Here is a 27,025-nt window from a genome sequence, read left to right as displayed (position 1 = left end):
TAAATTTACTGAGGCTTGATTTGTGACCCAAGATGTGATGTGTCCTGAGGAATGTTCTGCGTGCACTTGAAAAGAAAGTGTAATCTGCTGGTTTTGGATGGAATGTCCTATAAATATCAATTAAATCTATCTGGTCTATTGTGCCATTTAAAGCTTGTGTTTCCTTTTTAATTTTCTGTCTGGATGATCTGTCCATTGGTGTAAGTGAGGTGTTAAAGTCCCCCACTATTTTTGTGTTACTGTTGATTTCCTCTTTTATAGCTGTTAGCAGTTGCTTTATGTATTGAGGTGCTCCTATTTTGGGTGCATATTTATTTATAATTGTTATATCTTCTTGGTTTGATCCCTTGATCATTATGTAGTGTCCTTCCTTGTCTCTTGTAACATTCTTTATTTTAAAGTCTATTTTATCTGATATGAGTATTACTACTCCAGCTTTCTTTTGATTTCCATTTGCATGGAATATCTTTTTCCATCCCTTCACTTTCAGTCTGAATGTGTCCCTAGGTCTGATGTGTGTCTCTTGTAGACAGCATATATATGGGTCTTGTTTTTGTATGCATTCAGCAAGCCTGTGTCTTTTGGTTGGAGCATTTAACCCATTCACATTTAAGGTAATTATCAATATGTATGTTCCTATTACCATTTTCTTAATTGTTCTGGGTGTATTTTTGTAGGTCCTTTTCTTGTGTTTCTCACTTAGAGAAGTTCCTTTAGCATTTGTTGTAGAGCTGGTTTGGTGATGCTGCATTCTCTTAGCTTTTGCTTGTCTGTAAAGCTTTTGATTTCTCCATTGAACCTGAATGATATCCTTGCCAGGTAGAGTAATCTTTGTTGTAGGTTTTTCCCTTTCATTATTTTCAATATATCGTGCCACTCCCTTCTGGCTTATAGAGTTTCTGCTGAGAAATCAGCTCTTAATCTTATGGGAGTTCCCTTGTATATTATTTGTCATTTTTCCCTTGTTCCTTTTAATAATTTTTCTTTGTCTTTAATTTTTGTTAGGTTGATTACTATGTGTCTCAGCGTGTTCCTCCTTGGGTTTATCCTGCCTGGGACTCTCTGCACTTCCTGGATTTGGGTGGCTCTTTCCTTTCCCATGTTAGGGAAGTTTTCAACTATAATCTCTTCAACTATTTTCTCAGGTCGCTTCTCTCTCTCTTCTCCTTCTGGGACCCCTATAATGCAAATGTTGGTGCATTTAATGTTTTCCTAGAGTTCTCTTAGCCTGTCTTCTTTTCTTTTCATTCTTTTTTTTTTTTTTTTATTCTGTTCCACTGCAGTGAATTCCACCATTCTGTCTTCCAGGTCACTTATTCGTTCTTCTGCCTCAGTTATTCTTCTATTGATTCCTTCTAGTGTATTTTTCATTTCAGTTATTGTATTGTTCATCTCTGTTTGTTTGTTCTTTATTTCTTCTAGATCTTTGTTAAACATTTCTTGCATCTTCTCGATCTTTTCCTCCATTCTTTTTCTGAGGTCCTGGATCATCTTCACTATCATTATTCTGAATTCTTTTTCTGGAAGGTTGCCTATCCTTACTTCATTTAGTTGTTTTTCTGGGGTTTTATCTTGTTCCTTCATCTGGTACATTGTCCTCTGCCTTTTTATTTTGTCTACCTTTCTGTGAATGTGGTTTTCATTCCACAGGCTGCAGGATTGTAGTTCTTGCTTCTGCTGTCTGCCCTCTGGTGGATGAGGCTATCTAAGTGGCTTGTGCATGCTTCCTGATGGGAGGGACTGGTGGTGGGTAGAGCTGGGTGTTGCTCTGGTGGGCAGAGCTCAGTCAAACTTTAATCTGCTTGTCTACTGATGAGTGGGGCTGAGTTCTCTACCTGTTGGTTGTTTGGCCTGAGGCGATCCAGCACTGGGGGCTACAGGCTCTTTGGTGGGGCTAATGGCGGACTCCGGGAGGACTCATGCCAAGGAGTACTTCCCAGAACTTCTGCTGCCAGTGTCCTTGTCCCATTGGTGAGCCACAGCCACCCCCCACCTCTGCAGAAGACCCTCCAACACTAGTAGGTACATCTGGTTCAGTCTCCTATGGGGTCACTCCTTCTTCCCCCTGGGTCCTTATGCCCACACCACTTTGTGTGTGCCCTCCAAGAGTGAAGTCTTTGCTTCCCCCAGTCCTGTCAAAGTCCTGCAATCAAATCCCACCAACCTTCAAAGTCTGATTCGTTGGGAATTCCTCCTCCCGTTGCTGGACCCCCAGATTGGGAAGCCTGACGTGGGGCTCAGATCCTTCACTCCAGTGGGTGGACTTCTGTGATATAATTGTTCTCCAGTTTGTGAGTCAGTCACCCAGTGTTTACGAGATTTGATTTTATTGTGATTGCGCCCCTCCTACCATCTCATTGTGGTTTCTCCTTTGTCTTTGGATGTGGGGTATCTTTTTTGGTGAGTTCCAGTGTCTTCCTGTCGATGATTGTTCATCAGTTAGTTGTGATTCTGGATCTCTCGCAAGAGGGAGTCTTAATGCCCTATGATGCTTTCATAGTTGTTTTAGACAGTGCCCTAGAGAGGACTCTAATATTTAGTGTGTGTGTATGTGTGTGTGTGTAAACACATCTAGTGCTACTCTAACAACTTTTCAAAGGAGTGGTAAGAAATGTATCTCTGGTGGTTCTTGTAGTAACTCTTGATCACTCTTGTCAGGAGTGCTGGCAAGTGTGGGCAGCCTTCTGCCCAGTACTGTCAACTATACACTCAGAGCCAGCCCCATGATTCAAAGGGAGCTTATGGGGTGTGATCTGAGGATTGCTGAAAGGGTATTTACCCAATATGTCTGCCTTAATAGTACGCCATAATGCCAGGAATCCCCATGAAGCCATTCATTTCATTAATATACAAAAATGGGAAAATGCACATTCATCTTCAGGGATAGGAAAAATGTATAGTCATAGCCATCCATGAGTATATTAGTTCTAATTAACATGTTATATCAGTCACCCAGAAGCTTCTAATCCTATTTGTTATATAATATATATTTTTCATTTACTATATGTCAGGCATTCTGCTGAATTTTTCTACATTTTTCAACACATTTAATGCACATGACATGCTAGTGAGGTAAGCACCATCATCTCCCCTGTTTTACAGGTAAGAAAACTGGAGCACAGAATTGTGAAGTAATCTTCCAGATGCCACACAGCTGAGAGATGATCAGGCCAAGATTAAAACCCAAATAGTTTTCCCCTAGGGCTAGAATCACTGTGAATATTACCTCTGTGTGAGACCCAGGATGAGGCCCAGAACAGACTGGTTTGGAGGGAGTATAAGAAGCAAGCAAGGGCCCACTAGGAAAGTCTGTGAATGGAAAGCTGCCTGCAAAGGAGCAGATCTGGGGGATATGCTAAAAGCAGGCAAGACATCTGCTGTTGCTGGGTACTTGAGGCCAGGAAAAGATAGGGGATTGACTCAAAGGTCAATTCTGTCTGCCATACCATTTTCCCCATGACTTCCCTGACTCTGCTTTCTAAAGAAATCCCATCATAGCTGTAGAGCCACTGCAGATGATTTTGCTTCTTAACAGGTAAAAGCAAAATGCAGAAAATATCATTGAGTCATAATATCATGAATGTTAAAGATAGGTGAACATAAAAACATGGCCCACCCAGCCCCCATCTACATAAAGAAACTAAAGGCCCAGAGAGGTTAAGCAGTCTGCCCAAGATCCCACAGTATATTAGTCTCAAAGCTAAAACTAGAAGCCAAGTTTCTTCCAATCTTTTACTCCCATGAAATGACTCCCACCAACCCCATACTCCATCCTTTAAGAAGCATATCTGGTGCTATCTCTGGACACTGAGTTCTGCTGCTTAAGAAATCCATTAGGATCTTAAGCCTGTGCTTGAGCTGCATGACTCATTAGAGGGATGGCATCAGCCTAACCCCATTGCTGTGTGAATGAAGTAGTTATATTCAAACACCAATGTTCACTCAATGGACTTTAAGCACTAATGCTTGGGGAAGGAGCAAGTTAGTGGTAGACCATAGTTCAAGACCTCTTAACATCTTTTTTAAGGCAACGTGCTCAGTGTATTCCCAAAACCACACACACACACACACACACACACACACACACACACACACACATTTTTAGAACTTACTAATGACAAGAGCTGTAGTGCTCTTTTTTGGATCTACTACAGACAGCAACAATTTTTGAATGGTCTAATCAGCCCCATTAAATGCTATTTATTTATTTATTGAAGTATAGTTGATTTACAATGTTTCAGGTGTACTGCAAAGAGATTCAGTTCTATGTATATATGTGTATCTGTTAATCCAAATTTCTAATTTATTCCTCCCTCCCCCCCTTTCCCCTTTGGTAACCATAAGTTTGTTCTAAATACTATTTTTTATGGGCTTTGGAGTCAGACCTACCTAAGTTTGAATCCTATATCCCCCATTTCCTAGGTGAGTAAACTTAGACAAGCTAACTGACTTCCATGGAGAACCATTGTGAAATGGGACAAGCATGAGCTTTAGAATTACAAGGTTTCATTTGAATTCTTCTTCCACCACTTGTTAGCTATATGTTCTTGGACAGGTTTCTTAACTCTTCTGAGCACATTTCTTCATCTGTAAAATATATGTTGTAACTCCTGCCTCTTACAACACATAATTCTTGGGTTTGTGGTGAGAATTAAATGAGACGATGTTTGTAAAATGCTTGACACAGTGCTAGGCACAAAGCAAATGCTCAGCAAATGTTAGTTTCTTTGTCTTTTCAATTTTGATCTCAGTATGCTTATCTGTAATCTGTGAATAAAATAATTTACCGTGGGAGGTTTTGTGTCATTTCACAATGGATGTGAAACCATAAAGAACCATGGATTCACATGGTAGATGTTGAAGATACATAAGCTGCAAGGTGCTTTGTTTCCAAATCACAGAGTACCAAGCTTGAGTGCCTGCAGTTCCCCTGCCTGCCATCTGGAGTCAGGACACAGCTCTCAACCCACAGGGAAGGGGGAATAAAGAGGAGGAGTGGAGGTGATGGCATATAGATACCAAGTGGCTCATCTGCAAGGCAAAGAGGGCTGCAGACACCAGGCAGGACCTTGAAACAGAGACAATCTCCAGTAAAAACTATTAAATCTAATGTCACAGAGATGCTACTTCAGTGGGTTGGACCATCCGGTGTAAGGAAGATGGATGTCACTGAGAACTGCTTTGTAAACACACAAAACACAATTCTAAGGACTTCTGGATTTAACTTCAGCCACTCACATGTTTGGAGTGCTAAAAACTAGCCCCAGACGATACCCCAGTCCATGTGCCCATCAGAACCACATTCTTCTCTGAGTAGAGATGCTGAGTATCATGTGAAGGGACCGCAAGCCATGGTTAGAAAACAAACTCCAGGCTTCTGTCTTGTCCCAACTCACATAATTTTTGGTGCCTTCAATTTTTTAAAAAGTAGAATCTAAGTAAATAATTCCATTATATTTACAGAATTTTTTTAATCTCACAAAAATTTGACTATAATTTTAATGAATGGGTTGAATTGCAAGTATAACCTTTCCATTCACATGAGGAAATCATGTGTGTAGTTCTTCATTTATATTTGAATTTTATAGGTTGATAACAACAATATAGTCATTGAAAAGTGCAAGAATTCCAATGTGAGTTTCTAAATATTAAAAAGTCATAAAGTTCTCAAAATCCTAATATGACATTTTCCTTTGAAAAAAAATTCTTTTTAGGTTGGTCTTCGAGAGGGGTTGGTGTGAGGAAGTACATGAAAAGTTTAACTATAGAAGCTATTATTAAAGAACAAATTCCTCTGTTTATGCTTGAACCTTGGAAACCTTTTTTAAAAAATCAGAAACAAATTCCATGTATGTAAATTCCATTGCCTGTTAAATTTATAATGAGTAGGAAAACATACAGCGATAAGATTTCTCATGACTTATTCTGAGCTGTTCTTTTAAGATATTAAGTTTGAAAGGATATCTCAGCTCATATCCCCAATACCTGCCTACATATGCACACAGACACACAGCAGTTACATTTGAATTTCAGGTAAATAAAAAATTAGTACAAATATGGCCTATGAAATATGCTCAATTACATGGGACATACATATACTAAAAAATTATTCTTTGTTTTCTGAAATTTAAATTTAGCTGCGTAGTCTGTATTTAATTTGCTAAATCTGGCAACCCTAACACACCTAGACATATGCACACACATACACACACACACAAGACCAGTAAAAGAATCTTTAAATTTCTTTTTATTTTTAATTTAATTAATTAATTTATTTTTTTGGCTACGTTGGGTCTTTGTTGCTGCGCGCGGACTTTCTCTAGTTGCGGTGAACGGAGACTAGTTGCGGTGGGAGTGCTCATTGCGGTGGCTTCTCTTGTTGCAGAGCACGGGCTCTAGGTGCACGGGCTTCAGTAGTTGTGGCACGTGGGCTCAGTAGTTGTGGCTCACGGGCTCTAGAGCGCAGGCTTAGTCGTTGTGGTGCACGGGCTTAGTTGCTCCCCGGCATGTGGGATCTTCCCAGACCAGGGCTCGAACCCGTGTCCCCTACATTGGCAGGCGGATTCTTAACCACTGAGCCAGTAAAAGAATCTTTAAACCCCTATGCCTACTGTAAAACAAAGTTTTAGAAGCCACACACCACAAAGTTTTATTTAAATCTTTGGGACTGTAGGGTAACATACAGCATAATCATTAAACTCTCTGATACAATTAACATGTGACTCCAAACTAACTCGAAATTGTCTCCTTCCTTTTTTTCTTATCCTCACTTGCCTTGCCCACCTGCAGGCTCCTCCTGAACGCTTGTTCCTCTCTTGCTCTGCAATTCCCTACTATCTACCTGTGCATTTATTAGCCGGTTGGATTCTCACTCTAACCCCGCAGTAGCTCCCCACTGCCTTAGCGAAGACCACTATTGATATTTACTTAAGTTTATCATCTAGTATTACTACGTGTGCTTGATATTTACTTAAGTTTATCATCTAGTATTACTACCTGTGCCCACACTCATCTCTGTCATCTTAGTTTCCTCAGTGACTCAGCACCTGGTTTATCTTTGTTCTTTCTTTTTGAAGTCTCTACCCTCAACTTAGATTTACTTCAACCTCCATGTTAACAGCTCTTTAAAAACCCTTGCCTTGGAGTCCTCTGATTTTAATTTCACTCACCATCACCCTGCTAAATCATTGACACCCAGCTTCATGTAGCATCTTGACATCACCCTCTCTCACCATAGCATCTTTACTCCCATCAGCCCCCTTGTAAGCACTCTCGCTAATCTGCCTTTTTGCTTTATTCCTTCGAGCTTCCCGGTCTGCCAGTCTGTGATCACTGTTCTGAGTCATACAGCGTCATTCATACCCACCAGTCTCAAACCTAAAATAAGCCCTATTTGTCTGCCCATGTTAGTTTATACCCAAATTTTTCTTAAAAGGAGACAAAGTAGTTTACAAGGAAAGAAAACATCTCCTTTCTTCAAGTCAGAGGTTCTCTGGGTCTTCAAGCACCTTGCCTTCCCTCCTTTCAGCTTGGCCAGAGAGAGATTCTACCTCTTCCTCAGGCCAGTCTCTCCACATGTAAACTTCATATGTAACACTTCCCATCTGCAACCTTGCTAAGTAATTTTATTTCCATCAAACTCCCCCATTTTACTGCCTCCTTCCCCTCTGTGTACAAGCATGAGGAATTCTCCCCACCTCACTCCCTCAATTCCTGGAATATTGTTAAACCTCATAATAAAAACTCTACATAAAATGGAAATAGAAGATAACTACTTAAATATAATAAAAAGCTTGCTACCAAAACTCCAGTGTAGAAAATAATTAAACACTGAGATAATTTCTACTAAAAATAAAAGCTATGTAAGTGACACCTGCTATTACTACTATAATTCAATATCATTTGAGAGGTTCTAACAAATGCAATGAGAAAATAAATAGAAATAATCAATATTAAAGGAGAGAAGGCGAAGTTACCTATACATACATATGAAAGGGTTATATGCTCGGAGTACATAGAAGACTGTATAAGGAATTTAGTAAAGTAGCCAGGTAAAAGAAAAAAAAAATTTACAAAACAGACTTTCTCTATATTAGCAACCAGTTAAAGATCCAAATTGAAAAACAAATATCAATTAATAATAGCAACCCAAATGAAGAAATAATACCTAGGAATATATTATATAAGAAAAGTAAGGAATTTAAAGAAAATTATATAATAGTGATACCTGAACACTTGGTGCTATAGACTGAATATTTGTGTTCCCCCAAAATTCATGTGTTGAAACCTAACCTGCAGTATGATGGCATTAGTAGGGGAGACTTTTGGGAGGTGATTAGGTCATGAGGGTAGAGTCCTCATGAATGGGATTAGTGTCCTTCTAAAAGAGACCCCAGAGAACTTCCTAGCCTTTTGACCCACCAGTAACCATGTGAAGTTACAGAGAGAAGATGGTCCATGAACCAGGAAGAGGGCCCTCACTAGACACTGAATCTGCTGGTGTCTTGATCTTGGACTTCCCAAACTCTAGAACTGTGAGAAATGAATTTCTGTTGCCACCCAGTCTGTAGTATTTTGTTATAGCATCCCAAATGAACTGAGACTCTTGAGAAAATATATTTTATTTCTGAATGAAACAACATAATATTTAAAATGCAATTCTTTCCAAATTAATATGTAAATTTAATGCAAATTCTGAAATCATTTATTGCAATCACAATGTGATTTATCTTGGAATTGGATAAAATTAATTTAGAATTCTTATGAAAAATAAATTACTAAGAGCCACAAATATCTCTACAAGGAGGAAAAATGGAAGGAAAATATGCTTTAATATGTATTAATGTATTATAAAACAAACACAATTCCAAACAATATATAAATTTGTCAGTAGAACAAAATAGACAAAAGTACACATAAAAACTTAATATTTGTCAAATTTAAGCAGGAAGGATTTTGAGATGACTCATTTTTGAGATGAGATAAATAACATAATGGTGACAATAATAATAATCAGAAGTATATTAATCAGGGTTCCCCCAAAAGGAAAGCAGAGACAAGAACTTGGCTTCTGTTAGTTTATTTGGAATCTGGTCCCTGGGAGAAGTGAAAAAGAGGGAAATGAGGCAGGAAAGGAGGAATATTCGACCTAAAGGTGTATGATTAAGGTTGCTGCTTTGGGCAATGGGCTTAGTTCCTCAGGGACTGCCTGGGAAATGTGCAGAATGCCTCCCAGAATTGTCCCCTGTGAAGAATTGGAGGAAGATGGGGCATTTACCCAACAGTTCCTATCCCTCCTCAGTTGAGGATTGCCTCTGGGCATTAAAACTACCCCTCCAACCCCTATGTTGCACTTGAGTGCAGGAAGCCCATAAGTAGAGAGCATGTACCCTGGATAGGACAGTGTTAGCTGAGGTGAGCCTGAGGTCACCGGGAACTGTGCAGTGCAGATGTGGCTAAAATCAGAAGTCAGTCATGGGGATGCTGATGTGGGAAACCAGATGTGCTGGGAAACCCTGGGTGTATCAGTTCACCTGGACTGAATGTTCAGCCTAGAGAAATTGTGGGTAAGGGCTTTTGGGAGGTAAGTTGCTTTAGTGATGATGCTCTTTCTTCATTGTTATCTCTTATGGTATAGCCTGATTTTATGCAGTGAGTCTCATTGGGTCACTGAAAGAACACTAACAGTCAATAAAAAGCCCATGATGCATATATTTGATCTCTCTCATGGATATTCTCCCAACCCCCAAAACTAATTTTGCAAGGCAATTCCAGTGTTCCAAACCTTTACTTGTTGTTGATGGGGAAAACTGTGGGTAAAGTATCTTCCAGATCCATGAAAAATCATTGATATTCAACATTGGATTCTTGACTTTTAGCTAAAATATAAGCATTCCTTAATCATCTTAGTGCAAATGAATCATTGTTATAGCCTCAGGTGATGGGTTATCCTGTTCTTTGTTCAGCAGCAAAACGTGCGTCCAATTAGAAAAATCTCAGGATGATTTAAATGCAACCCTAAGAAAGGAGAAAACCACTTCCCATGAGTTTTTTCAAGGATCAGTAATAGCAATCTCTCTGGAGAAAAAAAAAGATATATTTTAAGAAAATAAAGTCGGCAAAAAAAGCAAGGTCTAGTGAACACCAGAAAACACTAATATATTAATATTCCTATGGTGGTAAATATATTAATCATAATTTATCTTCAGTCATGACTGACTTTTCTAGATGGATTCTATTTCCCAGGTTCTACTGCTAATTTCTTCACCTGAAATGTTCTTCTTGTCTATATGTATTCAAAACTCCCTTTGGCTTTATTTCTTCACTGATTGCTGTTAATTAATAGTAAAATTTTCTTTTTCTGTAACACAGATTGATTTATGTTCATCACCTGGATCCTGCACCAAATATAGTAACTTTTAAGTGCGCTTGTTTCTATAATTGTATAGGTCACATATATTATCATTCTGATGTAACTTCTTTTAATGATCGTGCTTCACGATTTCTGTTTGATGTTCCACAAAATCAACATTATGCCTCTGTTTTATGCTGATCTTCTTGTTTGCACTGCTTTATATACTAACTGACTTCTAATATAAGTTATCTTAAACAAATATCATTCAAAATGACATATCTTTCCCTTTAATTTTAACTTTTCAGACAGTATTGTAATTTAATTTTACAAAAATTGAAACGTTCACTGAAGCTTCTGACGTGTCGAATTAATAATACAAATAAAACTAGACTGCTTTTCAAAGATTCAAGACTCATTTGTTTTATAACAATGTGACACTTCAGATTGAAAATAAAATCTTTTCTCACACAAGATATCTCAAGTTGCCTGGAAAATAGGCTATTATATACGATGCTAGAATAATAAGAGAATGTTCACAATAATTGTAATTCATACAACACAGAATCAAAATTAAACTTCCAAAAGATAGTTGTAAGATAGAAAAATAAACTAAAACTTCCTTCTGACATAGAAAAACACTGTATCACATGTATACTCCAAAATACTTATGTTTTCACTATAGGTACAATCTAACCAGAAAGTTTTCCAGTATTTAAGACTCAACAAGATAATATACTGTGGTTTGATATAGAATATATCAGTGTGTCCAAACAAATGTTTTCCTTAAATAGGGTGAGGCTGGGATCTAGATCTGTCTTAGGGTGTTCTCAACATGGTGTCTGCGGGAGGTATAGTGAATGTTATGGTCTGTCAGTCTAGATCCCCCTCAAGGGCTGAGGCACTCATCTTTCCAGATGCTGGGGTGTTGACTGCTGAAGGTTCTTAGTGAGTTCCTCTCTGGACATTTCCCTTTTTTATGATAATTTTTTTATTAATTCACCTTTCTTAAACTATTTTTTAAATTGAAGTATTAAATGTTTACAACGTGGTGTTAGTTTCACGTGTACAGCAAATCTGAAAAGAACCTTTTATAGGTTATTATAAGATATTGAATATACAGTAGATCCTTATTTATCTATTTTGTTTTTTAATTTTTTATTTTATATTGGAGTATAATTGATTTACAATGTTGCACTAGTTTCAGATGTACAGCAAAGTGGTTCAGTTATACATATACATATATAGATTCTTTTTCAGATTCTTTTCCCATATAGGTTATTACAGAGTATTGAGTAGAGTTCCCTGTGCTATACAATAGGTCCTTGTTGATTATCTAGTTTATATATAATAGTGTGTGTATATTAATCCCAACCTCCTAATTTATCCTACCCCCTCACCTTTCCCCTTTGGTAACCATAAATTTGTTTTTGAAATCTGTAAGTCTGTTTCTGTTTTGTAAATAAGTTCATTTGTATCATTTTTTAGATTCCACATATAAGTGATATCATATGACATTTGTCTTTCTCTGCCTGACTTACTTCACTTAATATGATAATCTCCAGTGGACACTGCCCTTTGTACAAGGAAGTTGCCTCACCCAAGGTAACACCTGTTCCCTGGGAGTAGCCCACATCCAAGGTAGTCAAGATAGGCGTCCAACCTGATTCAGGACAACTCTGAAGGGTCATCTCCGCTCCAGAGGATCTGCTGAGGCCTCCATTACAACAGAATCATGGTTCAACTCCTCCTCTCTTCCCAGTGTCTCTCAACACTCACAGATGTTTCTCCCAAGAGCGCTCATCAATTAATCACTCACACACAAATTTCTGTCTCAGAGTCTGTTTCCTGGGAAAGATGGAAGCCACAGCAATTTTTTAAACATTATTTGAATAATAGTATTCAACACTCTAGACTTTTTTGTGCTTTATATTAGAAAATAACATTCTGATATATATTAGATACCAAGTCTAGTCACAGAAGAAGGAAAAGAAAATTGAAACACAGGAAAATTTAATTCTCTGAACTTATCAGCTTTATTGGCAATTGTACATTTTAGTCATAAAAGATAAAAATCACCATGAGCATGATTAATCCACATGACCTATATTAAACTGATTATAAAACTAAGTCTAAGACTGTTCATGGAAATTGAAATTATTTAGTTCAATTAGCGGTACATTTTGCTTAAAACTTTCAAGTTACTTATATGCAAAGACATGCATAAATATTTTATCCATAAGCATCATAGAGGTGAGAATTTTAAATGATGAAATCATACGATTTCTTATGAAGAGCTGACTTGAATTTACCAGAAAAAAACTAATATATTTTTATCTAACATTGTTAGTTTGCTAAGTGTTGACTATAGTTTTTGGCTGTTGATTTCTTTTATTTATTGATAATGTACTAACTTTGCCAGGAGTACTATGCTCGTGGAGAATAACACTTGTAGTCACATTTTATTTGGTTTTAGTGTAACAGCAACAGATGATACTAGGCAGTGTCTACAGACCCTCCACATCCATCCCTACCTCCACATTTCTGAAACTCTCTTGCAACCAACTTGCTGATTTTGCATCCTGGATGTGATGTAGTTTCTACCAATGCGACGTGCTCCCATGAGATTTGGAACGTGTAGGGGTGGGACAGGCCATCTTTCTGTGGCCTTACTGGCCAACCATGAGCTCTGATAGACCAGGGGTGTGAGGAAACCAGATTCCCCTGTTCATCCCCAGATTTCTGGGTGTGGAGTGGAGTGGCAGCTGTCTCCTAACCTATAAATTGCAGCTGCAGTGGTGTGACCTTGAATGCAGATGTCCAGTTGCAACCCCGACTTCTGTCCCTCTTGCCTTTTCCACTAATTTATAAACACCAAATTCTTTGTATTAAACCCCACATTTTGAACTGCCTACACTGATTTCTTGCTCTTTTACCAAAACCTGACTGATCCATATTGCTACCCAAAAAAATTCCACTCTAGTTTTATTTACATTGTGACTCCACTAGCATCAAGGGGGCAGCTTAGATGGCAGTAGCAGGAGGGGAGGCTGTTTGCTTGACCTTATAAAGGCAAACGAGACTACACAGTAAAGAATTCTGGCTGAGTCTCTACTCAAGAGTCCAAGGCCTGAATGCCTCTGCCCTGGCCTTCTCGGCCTAGTGCTGACTTTTGGCAGCAAAAGAGAAGATGCACACTTGCTGCCTAGAGGTTGTATTTTAAGAATCCTAGGGAAGGCTCCAGGCTCTAGGTCCTCTTCCCAGGCAAGTGTGAGGAATTAGAGTTTCACTGGGAGATTGCACAGCTACTGCAGGTACAGTGTGCCTTGCCTGCTGGCTACTCCTCACTGCACAGTGTGTGTTCACTGCAATACGGAAACAACCAAGGCCAACATCTGCTCTAACTTGAGCTGCTCTGGTGATTCCTCCTTGTACCACTGGTGGCCATTTCTTCTTGCAAATCTGGTGTAAACTCTATCAGCCACTTGGTCTATTCATAGAGGAGTATTCATTGCTCAAACAGCCTTGTTTTTTCACAGGGACAGGAAACCCATGGGTTAGAGAGGGATACAGGTGAGAGCTCCCTCTAACGGTTGTCTATTGTTGAAGAAGCCCTGCCTCTCTTTGTTACTCGAGGCTGTTTTATATCCCCAGAGGTCAGTGTGAATGTGGCTGAACTCTCCTTCTGGAAATACTCACATTTTAAAATCTTGCTGCTGCAGGTGGGCGTAATTCTGGAAATTTTATAACTGCTCTTTATCAGGAAGTCACAAAGTAAGAGCAGAATTGGAAAGAGATGATGATACAATAAAGGAACTGCAAAAGAAGTTCTCTCCAACTTGTATTTCAAAGGAAATTCCCCTGTCTTGTACTGTTTATTTTCTATGATTAAAATAATATAGAATCAGAGGCTCAGGATTTCAAGCAGTCTTTTTTTTCTAATCTCCTTACAGCATTGACTAAATCAATTTAGAATATTTTTGCTTAATGTTTTCAAAACTCTTTTGTAATCTTTCTCTCATTTGCCTCACTCTGTATTTCACACTGCACTTTAATTGTTGATAAGGTCCATTATCCATGGCTTCATGTTTTATTTGGTATAATACCAGACTCATAGATGATTAGCCATAGTTTATGAAGTAAACTTTCTTAGAAGTTCAGGGGTCTTCTATTGTGCGAAACTGAATATCTAAAACTAGTCTTTGGTGCCCTCTCAGCGCAAATGGTGTGGTCACAATCACCCGCTCATCCAAAGATGAGAAAACTCGGGGCTTCCCTGGTGGCTCAGTGGTTAAGAATCCGCCTGCCAATGCAGGGGACACGGGTTCGAGCCCTGGTCCGGGAAGATCCTACATGCCACGGAGCAACTAAGCCCGTGCGCCACAACTATTGAAGCCTGCACTCTAGAACCCGTGCTCTGCAACAAGAAGCCACCGCAATGAGAAGCCCGTGCACCAAAACAAAGAGTAGCCCCTGCTCTCAGCAACTATAGAAAACCGGCGTGCAGCAGCAAAGACCCAATGCAGCCAAAAATTAAATAAATGAATAAATAAATAAAAATTAAAAAACAAAGATGAGAAAACTGGCCAAAGCAATATAAGAAAACTGATGTTTCTTATTGACCCCTACTGATTTCATAATCAAAATTTATTTTGTCAAGTCATTTTTGAAGATTATAACAATTTTGTTAAATATGCAAGTTTTTAAAAAATGGATATACTTAATTAGTTTTATTTTACTGATAAAATATTTATTAGCAATCAAAATAGGGAAAACAAATTAAAGGGAAAAATAGCAAATACATATACTGTCAACTATATTGTAATGCACTTGACACCACCTACAAATAAGTCTATAAACTACAATAATTCACCAAATTATGACCTTACAACAGCATTATTGCTGTCAAGGAAAGACGGGGGGAGAGCAGAGCCAGTAGCACAGAAAAAAGCAAATTGAAGTACATATAACTAAAAGCAAAAAACAACTAGATTTTATTAGTTGCAATGTAATTGGAGTGGTTTTTGGAGAGGAGTAAAAATATGCCATCCATCTGCTTTTAAGGAAGAAGATTCAAACATTCCATTCAATAAATAAAATAATAAAAACAAAGTTTAACTTCATGATATAGTTAATAGAGTCAAAGAAGAGGGAAGAGAAATAGACACAAAAGGAGACCACACACAGTCACACAGAAAGAGATAAAGAAAGGGGCCCTATGAAGGAAGAGATGTACAGTCATTAACACAGAAACAGAGAAGCAGGGCCAATTTCCACAGAGAAGTACCTTCATCTTGTGGACTTTGCATTTTGGGTCCTTAAAGCCCATGAAGCTAGTGCAGCAAGCACCCTTGTCACTTGGGGCTGTTTGACTGTGGGCTGAAATTTAGTCAAGAACCAGATGGGCTCCATGGGCCAGCTCTCACTTTCCAATTTTCTTGACTAAATTAATAAAATCTATCTGCTTTCACCAATTTTCATTAGAAAGAAGGCTTACTTCGCTAATTCTCTCACTTCTAAAATGTCAAACGGAAAGCTAAAGTTAATACTTTTATTTTCACCGCCCACCCCAAAAAACCCCAAAACATAGCCAAAAGACAAAAAACAATGTTATTTACTTTAGGAGCTGATGTGGTTTTTTTTAAAGGAGGAAATGAAAGAAGGGTGTTTACCAGTTTTACACATATCTTTTCTTAAAGGATCTTATGAGACTCTAAGTCTGAGAAATATATGTTAGAGAGAAAAAGATGAGCAGTGAAAGAGCAAGCCAATAACAGTAGCAACCCTGCATGACCTTGGACCTAGGAGCTAGAGAGCAGCAAGATGCCCAAAGGGATGAGGGCAAGAGCCCAGGAAAACAAGGGAAGCAGTCACTGCTACTTACAGTGTCCTCACCCTGTGCTAGGCTAACATTTTAAAGCCTCATTTAAAAGATGTATTTATATGTCAACTAATAACCAACAAGGATCTACTGTATAGCATGGGAACGCTGCTCAATATTATGTAACAGCCTAAATGGGAAAAAAATTTGGAAAAGAATAGATACATGTATATATATATAACTGAATCACTTTGCAGTACACCTGAAATTAACACAACATTATTAATCAGCTATACTCCAATAGAACTTAAAAAGTTAAAAAAAAAAAAGAACTTACTGTATAGCTAGGAACTCTACTCAATACTCTGTAATGACCTATATGGGAAAAGAATCTTAAGAAGAGTGGATATATGTAAAAGTATAATGGATTCACTTTGCTGTACAGCAGAAACTAACACAACATTGTAAATCAACTGTACTCCAATAAAAATTAATTTAATAAAAAGAAAACAGATAAAAAAAGAAAAATAATAAAAGATTTATTTAAAGATAAACCTGTGCTAAGTTTATGCCATTCAGAGATTTTTTGAACAGCTTTATTGAGGCATAGTTGACGTACATAAACTGCACATATTTAAAGTATAAAATTTGAACCACCCCTGCAACGTAATGAACATATTTACCACTCTCAGAAGTTTCCTTGCACTTCTTCATAATGCCTTCCTTCAGGACCTCCTAACCTTCTTTCTCCCGGCAACCTCTGATCTGTTTGTTGTCAGAATACGTTAGTTTGCATTTTTCAGAAGTTTATAAAAATGGAATCATACAGGACCTTTTTTCTGCCTTCCTTCACTCAGCATAATTATTCTGAAACTCTTTCCTGCTGTAACATGGATGAATATTTCATCCATTTTTATTATTGAGTAGCATTCCATTGAATGGGTGAACCATATCACTTAGTTTATGCATACCTATTAATGGAAATTTGAATTGTTTTCACTTTTTGGCTATTATAAATAAAGCTCCTATGAGCATTTGTGTACAAGTCTCTATATGGACCTGTGCTTTCATTTCTCTTAGGTAGGATCTAGTGGAAGTGCTGGGCCAGAAGATAGGTGTATGTTTAACATTTTAAGAAATTGCTTGTTTTCCAAAGCTCTTTTACCATTTTACATCTCTACCATTAAGAGTTCCACTTCCTCATCAACACTTAGCATAGTCAGCTTTTAAAATTTTAGCCATTTAATAAGTATGCAATGCAGTGTTGTTTTGTTGTAGTTTTTTTGGGGGGGTGCTGTACCTAATTATTTTATTTGAAAGAATGCTACAAATGGAAGAACTTAAGTTGGTGCTTTGGTGCAACTTATAGAAAAGGTAAAGGTAAACCCAAATGCATGCACTGCCTTGGTGACCAAAGAAGTCACCCCCATGGCTATGGAGAAGCCAACTTAAGGCTTAGCCATCAGGGTCACTGTCTTCCAGGGTGTGCTTGTCAAAGACAGGCTCTGTAGTGCCAGGTTCCAGGGCCCCCATCTTATGCAAGTTGATTACAGTGGTCACCCAGTTCTTTAATGGATTTCACCTGCTCATTCAGGTCATATGTCTCAATGAAATCACCCAAGTAGGTCTGTTTTTGTCAATGCCAGTCTGTGCAGTTCCAGTACTGACTGAGTCACACTTTTTTTTCAAATGTAACATACACTCCATTGCATTCAACTCACTCTCCCAGTGGTCTCAGTTTGGTTTCTTGATATCCTGATGGGAGTTTTGGGTATCTACTTGGTTCTTGTAGCTTCATCAGTTTCCAGCATGTTCTCTCTCCTTATGAGATTGGTGAAGAAAACATTTGGCAAAGTTCTTTGCAGCCACATCATCACAGTCAAAGTAGTAAGAGGTGCATGGACAGGTAGATATAGGAGATGTAGGAGATGCTCCTGCTTGATTTGGCAGTTGATGGTGACCTCTGAGTCCTGGCAGTCATTCTGGTAAACCTGCAAGGGGGAACTGGCCACCATGGCAGGCAGTGGGCTCCTGGAGGTGGTCTGTGGGATCTGTGAGGAGGTGTCAGAGGGCTGGCCCTAAGTGGCAGGCCAGCTAGGTTCCATAGAAGGAGTACTGAAACAGGAAGCCACAGTGACTTTCTGCAAAGAACCTCTGCCCTATTGCATTGTAGCTTTAATTTGCATTTCTCTAATAATATTGAACATCTTTTCTTGTGCTTAGTTGCCATTCTTATATCTTCTTAGATGAAGTGTCTGTTCAAAACTGTTGCCCACTTTTTAAAAAAATGGATTATTTGTTTTCATATTGTTGAGTTATGAGAGTTTTTTACATGTGTGAGATACTAGTTTTTTATCAGAGTGATACTTGGCAAAGATTTTCTCCTAGTCTTGGGTTTTCAAAGAACAACAATTTTTATTAAGTTCATTTATTAATTTGTTCTCTTATGAATTATGCTTTTGGTGTTGCATCTAAGAAATCTTTACCTAACCCAAGATCATAAAGGTTTTCTCCTATGTTTTCTTCTAGAAGATGTATAGTCTTACATCTTACATTTGGTTTGTAAACTATTTTGAGTTAACCTGTGCATATAATGTGATGTATGAATCAAATTTTTGTTTATTCATCCATTTTTTTCCATATGGATATCCAATTGTCTAAGCACTTTTGTTGAAAACACTATTTTTTCACCATTGAATTACCTTTGAACTTGTATTGAAAATCAGTTGTCTATTATGTGTAGGTCATTTTGTAAACTATTTTATTTTACTCTTTTATTTCTCTGTCTTATTACCAATGCCACACTGTTTTAATTTCTATAACTTTATAATAAGTCTTAATAACATATAGTGTTAGTCCTCCCTCTAACTTTATTTTTTGTTTTCAAAGTTGTTTTAAATATTCCAGTAGAATCAGATATCTTAAAACCTTCAAAAGTCCTAATATTTCCCTCCAAAGTTATGGTGCTAGTACACTTAATCAGAAATAAAATTAAGAAAAAGTGGACACATACAAATTGATGTTATTCATATATCAATATCTTGTTATACCATATCCAGAAGCTGTATTATTAGAAGAGCCCTATCAAGGAGAACAGTCTGCAAATAGGAAGAATCAACTTGATTAAAAGAGAATGAAAATGTGAGTGGAGAATAAGAAAATCAGAAAGCACTTTAATTTCTTTAACTTGACTCATATTCCAAGTCCAAACATACTTTATTTAGGGCCCTAGAATAACTTCAAGATATTCTCTTTAAGGCACGTTCCTCCACTCAGCACAACAAAGGCTCAGAAGCTGAGCAGGATGACACAGGCTAAAAACACATTTTTATATATGTGAGATATATAGAGCTATATATATATTCAATATATATATGTATGTATATATGTATAATTTTTCCCTATCACAAAGGGAAATTCCAAGAATGGCAGTGGGAAACTTCTAAGATAAGCCAGCTGTTCTTGGGTGGCCATTTTCATTTAAGTGACATGATTACATAAATTAAGTACGTATGGGTTGGGAAATGTCTTGTAAAAAAATTTCCTTACAAGTAAATCTGGAAAGATTTTGAGGTCTTGAGCTTCCCAACACTGTGAGTTCAGAAACAGACTGGAGGCCCTCCATCAGCGGTGTTGGGGAGCAAATTTCCTCACTGGGTGAGAGACAAATGTCACTGACCTTGAAGGAGGCAGCCAGCTCCAAAAATTGATGGTTTTTGAACAATTCATCCTATGGCATAGATAACTACAATAGGTGAGTAGTTTTCAAACTATATTCCAGAGTACAGCATCTCTCTATATTTCATAGAGAGAGCGTTGCTTTGGTGCCTACCTCAGCTACTGCCCTAGCAGTGTACCTCCAGGGCCTGGATGAGCAAAATTCATGAGGAGATTCCTGCAGTTCAGAAATTAAAGTCATTCTCCTTCCATTGCTTTACACTTTCAATTATATAAACACGTACTGGCTTTTTAGTGATCCAAGCAGCATTTCACACTTGATTGGCCCACTTTTCTGTGGGAACTTTTCCTTTGCTCACATGGATGACCACAGGAACCATTTCAGAATTTTGCACAAAGTAGCAATAAAAATGACTTTGGCCCACATGTTTGACTGTAGAGCTGATATCTACCCCAGATCAAATAGTTTTTACTCTATAAATAAAGGGTTTGACCTGTTCATTTTAGCTAGCTTGTCTAAACACAGCAGTTCAGCTGAGAAGTGATCCAGATTTCAAGTGTCTGGGCCTTACATATATAAAACACATGCACACATTTGCACACACATACAGATTCATGTGTGCACACAGGCTGGCATTCTTCCCCCTTTGACCAGTTTTGGAGTATCTGCCCTACTTCTCAGAGGAATCATCTAGTAAATAATCAGCACAGGGAGGAAGAATGATCCTAGGATTTTTTCCAGAACACCTCTGGCTCAGTAGGCACTCGGATGAAAAGTAGGGCAAATACCAGTCTTAAAGTTCATTTGCTGTTTAATTTCCAGCCAAGAAAGCAATGAAGATGGAAAAGGGGGAGTACCTGTGGTCTGTGATTACTGGGGTGGCAGGCTTCCAGAGACACTGAGCCTTGACTTTGTTTCATCAGGATTCTTCCTAAGTTGCTATTAAGAAGTATTTTCAACAATCTCTTTTTATTAGCCGTTTGTGCCCATTATAGTTTTCTAGTTGCTAGTTTGTTATGGCTTTAACATAAATAAGGTTCTAAAAATGTCTCACATGAGGAGTTGCAGGGCTGGGTATGTTATTTAGACCACATAAAAAGTCTATGTAAAGGACTTCCCTTGTAATGGGACTCTTTTATATTTAATAGAACTGTCATATAAACATCTACTAGCATTTAAAATACAGTTTCTGGGCTATAAAATAAACACCATTTCTAATATTGCTGTTGGCTTTTACATGCATAGAGCTTAGTTCATTAAATGTTCTTTATTCCATTTATGTGAAATGTGTTTTTAACCACCAGAGCAGCACATAAAGTGCATTATCCCTTGAAATGCAGCCATTATCAAGTAAAGAGCAGTGAAAGTCAAACATACCAAACATTTTATGTAGATTCAAGAAAATTACAGTTAATTTTAACACCTTGTACAATGCCACAAATTGGTACTTTTCCAATAAATTATTATTGATGATTATGATAACTGTATTCATAAAATGAAATATAAATGTGGACATATATCACAGAAAAATGTATATATTTATTTAGAAATATCGTCACAATTTATCGTTTACCTGAAAGTTATACAATAGCAAGACTTCATTTATTTTTCAAGTTAAAATGAAGTGGATTAAATAAAATGATTCTGCATTGCCTATCTTTATAAACTTGAGTAAAAATTCGCTACAGTGTGCTTCAGTTTTCTCATCTGAAAAATGCTGATAATAGTAGTTCCTAAGTCACAGTTTTCTTAGAAATGAGTTAAATATATAAAGTTAACACATACAGAGTTAACATAGTTTTTAGAACATTTCCAAGCACATAATCAGTAACCAATAAATTTCAGCTAGTACTAATAATATTTTTCTAGAGCTCTATTTTAGAGTCACCACAAGTAAATATTTTGTTGTACATGTTGCAATATCCAACAGAAATCATGGGTGTACATTTTGTGCTAGGTAGAAAGTGCTATGTTGTTTATCAACATACAGCATGAATCAGTTTAGATCAATATATCTATTAACAATGTTTCATTGTATTTAATTTTTATAAAAGTTAAAAAGTTTGGGAGAGTCAAAGAGCCATAAGATGTGATTACTGTCCTTAAGTAGTTATGTGAACATAAAAAAGAAACTAATGACATTAATACATTAAAAATACTAAAATTAATCTTACAAAAAACACTGACAGTGACATTACCAGACAGTTGGGAAGTGGTTGGCATTTGATACATGGTGCTAGAACATGTGGCTATTCCTACATAATACAACACAGAAAAAGTAAATGCCTGGTAAATTAAAGGCCTCAATATGAAAATAAAACTGAAAAACTTTTAGGAGAAGTCTTAAGAGGATATCTTTATAACATCAGGACTCAGAAAAATTTATTAAACCAGACACAAAACCCACAAACTATAAAGGAAAACATGTTTGAAATTTATCTATTAACATTGAAAATTTCTGTGTGACAAAAGGTAACATAAAAAAATTGAGACAAGTCACAGACTAGAGGAAGATATTTGCAGACATATTATAGCCTCCTTTCCCCCAAATAGTATCTGGAGTTCTTCATGTGTTAGCAACCAAAAAACAACCTAATAAAAAGTGGACAAAGGATTCACAGAGAAGAAAACACAATGATCAGTAAATATATAAAGACCTCCCCAACCCCACTATAATAAATGGATATGCAAATTAAAATAACAGTCAGAGGGTGTGTGCATCTGGCTATAGCTGCCTAACTTGCATAAGACTAAATCTTTTAATATAAAGCAACAAAAAAAGTCTGGAAAATTTTTAAAATCTGTTTTAAGACTTCAGAGAGCAATCAAAATAGTTAGGACTTGAGGAGCCAAAATTCCAGAGAGAAAGGAATAACAGAGAAGTAAGCTCAATATTCGTTGTTGCCTGCCCCATTGAAATATTTGTCAATATTTGCCAATCTGTAACTTTCAGCCAAGATGCCAAAAGCCAAACAAAAACTGGTGCCTAAGAGATTAAGAAACTTCAGAATTTCCAACAGTCACAAAGGCTGGGGAGACAAAAACTGAAATACAGGGCTTACCATAGAAGATCATGGTAAAATGCCCCAGACATTCAGCTGAAACTCCAGAAAGGCTACGCTTTGGACTAAGGAAACTGGAAATAGACTACTAGTGAAAAATATCTGGAATTAGTTCAACCCAAAATAGATTAGGATGACCTCCTTCTATTCTAATTGTCTGTCTACCAGAAGCAAAATTTAGTACTCTCTGTAGGAAAGTAATATCATGAGTGTCAAATTATCTTTAAACGTTTTCATATACAATGACAACATCCATTTAAAACAACCAGTCACACCAGAAACAGAATCAAATTACTTAGAACAAAAAGGAAAAAATTTGGTAAAATTAAAACAGATCCATAGGAGATCCAAATATTAGAGTTATCAGACACAGAATTAAAAATAATTATGGTTAATATGATCAAAAAATAAAGTACAGGACAAGATAGAGACTTTCAGCAGAGAACTAGAGTCCAGAGAAAAGAATCAAATAAAAATTCTAGCATGGAAAAATATAAAAACCCAAATTAAGAACTCAGTGGATTGGTTTAACAGAAGGCTGGGCACTGTTAATGAGAGAATTAGTGCGCTGGAAGATAGGTTGGCAGGTAATAGCTTGAATGAAACACTGTGACAAAAAAAGAGGAAAAGTATAGAATATATTACAAGAAACATACTGGACATGATGAAAAGTCTAGCATGTAATAAATATATAATATGTGTAAAAGGAGAGAAGAGATAAAGTGGGACAAAACAATATTTGAAGAATATGACTAAGAATTTCCATAAATGCGTAGAAAATATCAAGCTACAGACTCAATAAATTTTATGAACCACAAAAGAGATAAATACAAAGGAAGTCCACACAGATACACATCACAGTAAAACTACTGACACACCAAAGATTCAAACATACAAATACAAATACAGAGAAAATATCAGATGCATCCAGAGAGAAAATGTTACCCTCAAAAAATCAAGAAACAGACTAATGGCTAAATATGCAATGCAAACATTAGAAACTAGAAGAAAGTAATAGTTTTTAAATACTGGAAGAAACTACCTGCTAATCTAGAATTGTATACACAGCAAAAATATCCATCAAAATTTAAGGTAAAATAAGTATATATTCAGATATACAAAAACTGAGGGTTAGTCACCTGCAGACCCACAATAAAAAAATATATATACTAAAAATTTTATTAAGTTCTTTTGGTAGAAAACCTGCATAGAAAAGCAGGAGAAAATAAAGAACAAAAAAAGGATAATTATTTGAATACATCTGAATGAATGTCTAAAATATTGTCTAATACATTGTGTGGTTTAAATATTTGAAGATGTAAAATACATAACAACAAAATATGGGAAAAGAATATATGCATTACTGGGGAAGTGGTAAAGTAACAGTTTGTATTAAAATGTAACAAATCAAGGACTCATGTATTAGTCTTTAGGCTAATCAGCTAAAGAATAGTATAATAATGAATAACAAAGTAATAGAGGGTAAGTATGGAATAATAAAAAATACTTGAATAATCTAAAAGAAAACAAGAAAGGGCAAAAGAAAAACATATAGAAAATAAATAATAAGATGGTAGATTTAAACCCAAATATAACAGCTATTTAATTAAATGTAAGTAGTCTGAATACTGTGATTAAAAGACAAAGTTTGTAGAATTGGATGTTTTTTAAAGTCAGCCATTTATGACACACAAAAGATGCATCTTAAATGTAAGACTGTAGAAATGTTGAAAGTAAATTTTTTCTAAAAAGAATGAAAAAAGATACATATGCAAATATTAGCCAAAATAAAATTTATATAACTGTACTAATATTAGAAGAAGTAGGCTTTACTGCAAAAATCACTATTAGAGATAAAGAGGAATATTTCAAAATGATAAAAGATCCAATCTACTAGGCATATATAACAATTCATAAAGGCTCAAAATACATAAATCAATAATTGACAGAATGTAGAGAAGAAATTGACAAATCCACAATCATTGGGACATTTTATTACAAAGATTGATGGGGATATGGAAGATTTCAGCAGCATGAGTAACCAGTTTAACTGACTTGAAATAATAGAGGACACTGCAAAAACATGGAATACACATTCTTTTCAAGTATAAAGTTGGCCATATGCTAGTCCATAAAGCAAGTGCTCAATCTCATTAGTAGTTAAGGAAATACATATTAAATTCACAATGAAATTATTACACGTCAGAGTAACCAAAATAAAAAATACAGAAAATACCTCATGCCAAAAGAATGTGGAACAACTGGAATGTACTGTTGTTGAGAGTGTAGATTGGTGAAACTACTTTAGAAAAGTTTTTGGCTGAAACTACTAGAACTGAACAAATGCACTTACCATGATGCAACAATTCCATTCCTAGAAAATGAACATGTGCTCACCAATATGAACAAGTTGTACAAGAATCTTCAAAGCAACACTCTTTATAGCAGCCAAACACTGGAAATGACTCAAATGCTTATCAACATAAATGGAGAAATAAATTTTTACACACACATAATGGAATGCCATAGACCAACAAGATGGACAAACTACCACCATGTTCAACAATGCAGTAAATCTCAAGAAAATATCTTTAGTGAACAGATCTAACACAAAAGATTCTGAATCCGATAGTGATTCTGATACTAAATCATTCTGAATGAAACTAATCTACTGTACTAGTTGTTGGGGGGGGGGCTTCCATGACGAAGCACTGCAAACTGGATGTCTAAAACAACAGACATTTATTTTCTCACAGTGCTGGAGGCTAGAAATTCAAGATTGGCAGGGTTGGTTTCTTTTGAGACCTTTCTCTTTTGGTTTGTAGAAGAACATCTTCTCCTTGTATTTTCACATTGTCTTCCCTTTGTATCCATCTGTGTCCTAATCTCCTCTCCTTATAAGAACATCAGTCATGTTGGATTAGGGCCTACGCCGATGACCTCTTTTTAACCTAATTACTCTTTAAAGACTCTGTTTCCAAATATAGTCACACTTGAGGTACTGGGGGTTAGAACTTCAGCAAATGAGTTGGGGGGGGGTGTACAATTTTGCCCATAACATTTATGTGATTAAAATTTAGGATAGTGTTTACCTTTGAGGAGGATGGTGGTAGTAACTGGGAGGAGGAAAGAGGAGGTCTGATATCCTTGATTCTGATAATACATGTATTCTCACTTTAGAAATGCTCATTAAGCTGTATACTAATGATTTGTGCACTTTTCTAAATGTTTGTTGTTCTTCATTTTAAAAAATCTTAATAAGAAAATATGAATTAATAAAAAGTAATTTACATCCATCAAATTGCAGACATATAAAAAATGCAATGAAGTGTGAAGACTTATGCACTGCTGGTAAGTTTATAAATTAGTGAAACACCTTAGAGAGCAATTTGGCAATTGTTGGAATGATAACAAAATAATTGATATACTCATTGAGCACTGTTCTAAGCACTCTTGTGTTTACTATGACAATGCCATAAATTATGTACTTTTAGAGTCTGAACTGGGCGTCTGTAAAAAAGAGACTAATAAAAACCCAGTGGTTAAATAAGACATCCATTTATCCTCCTTATAACAGTCCAGCAGTAGATGGCTAACAGGGCAACTCTGCCAGTTCAAGATTTCAAGATGGAGATTCCATCTCTAGGAATAAGGCTTCTCTCTCTCTCTCTCTCTCTTTCTCACACACACACACACACACACACACACACACACACACACACATACCATTCTCTCTCTCTCACCATTTCTAGATAGCAGGAATTGGGGAAAGGCAGACAAACACACGCAGGAGTGTACATCACTTTCACTCACATCCCATTAACCAGAATGTAGTCGCATGTCCACATCTAGCTGGAAGAATGCTAAGAAATGTAGCCTTTATCTGGGCACCTGAAACTCTTCTATGGACAAAGAGGATAATGGATATTGGAGTACAACAGGCAGTCTGTCATAGGCAGTTACTACTACTATCATGATTTTAGAGATCAAGAAACAGAGTCAAATATGGTAAGGGTACACACACAGTAAACGACAGAGTCAAGACTTGAACTCACACAAACAACATACCTACTGTATGATGCACTGCCTCTCTACAGCTAATAAAATTAAAG

At 36.7% G+C, this 27,025-nt stretch overlaps 1 pseudogene across 1 annotated transcript; it reads right to left on the bottom strand.

Moving 5' to 3' along the window:
• Positions 1 to 1,233: 1,233 nt before the first annotated feature.
• On the bottom strand, positions 1,234 to 26,602 carry LOC309635005 (ferritin heavy chain pseudogene; annotated as a pseudogene). Its single transcript has one exon. The product of its transcript is annotated as a ferritin heavy chain pseudogene (transcript).
• Between the last annotated feature and the right edge of the window lie 423 nt (positions 26,603 to 27,025).

This window comes from Balaenoptera borealis (genome assembly GCF_965194805.1).
Source record: "Balaenoptera borealis genome assembly, chromosome: 9".
Classification (NCBI taxonomy): domain Eukaryota; kingdom Metazoa; phylum Chordata; class Mammalia; order Artiodactyla; family Balaenopteridae; genus Balaenoptera; species Balaenoptera borealis.
This window is presented reverse-complemented; position numbering and strand designations above follow the sequence as displayed.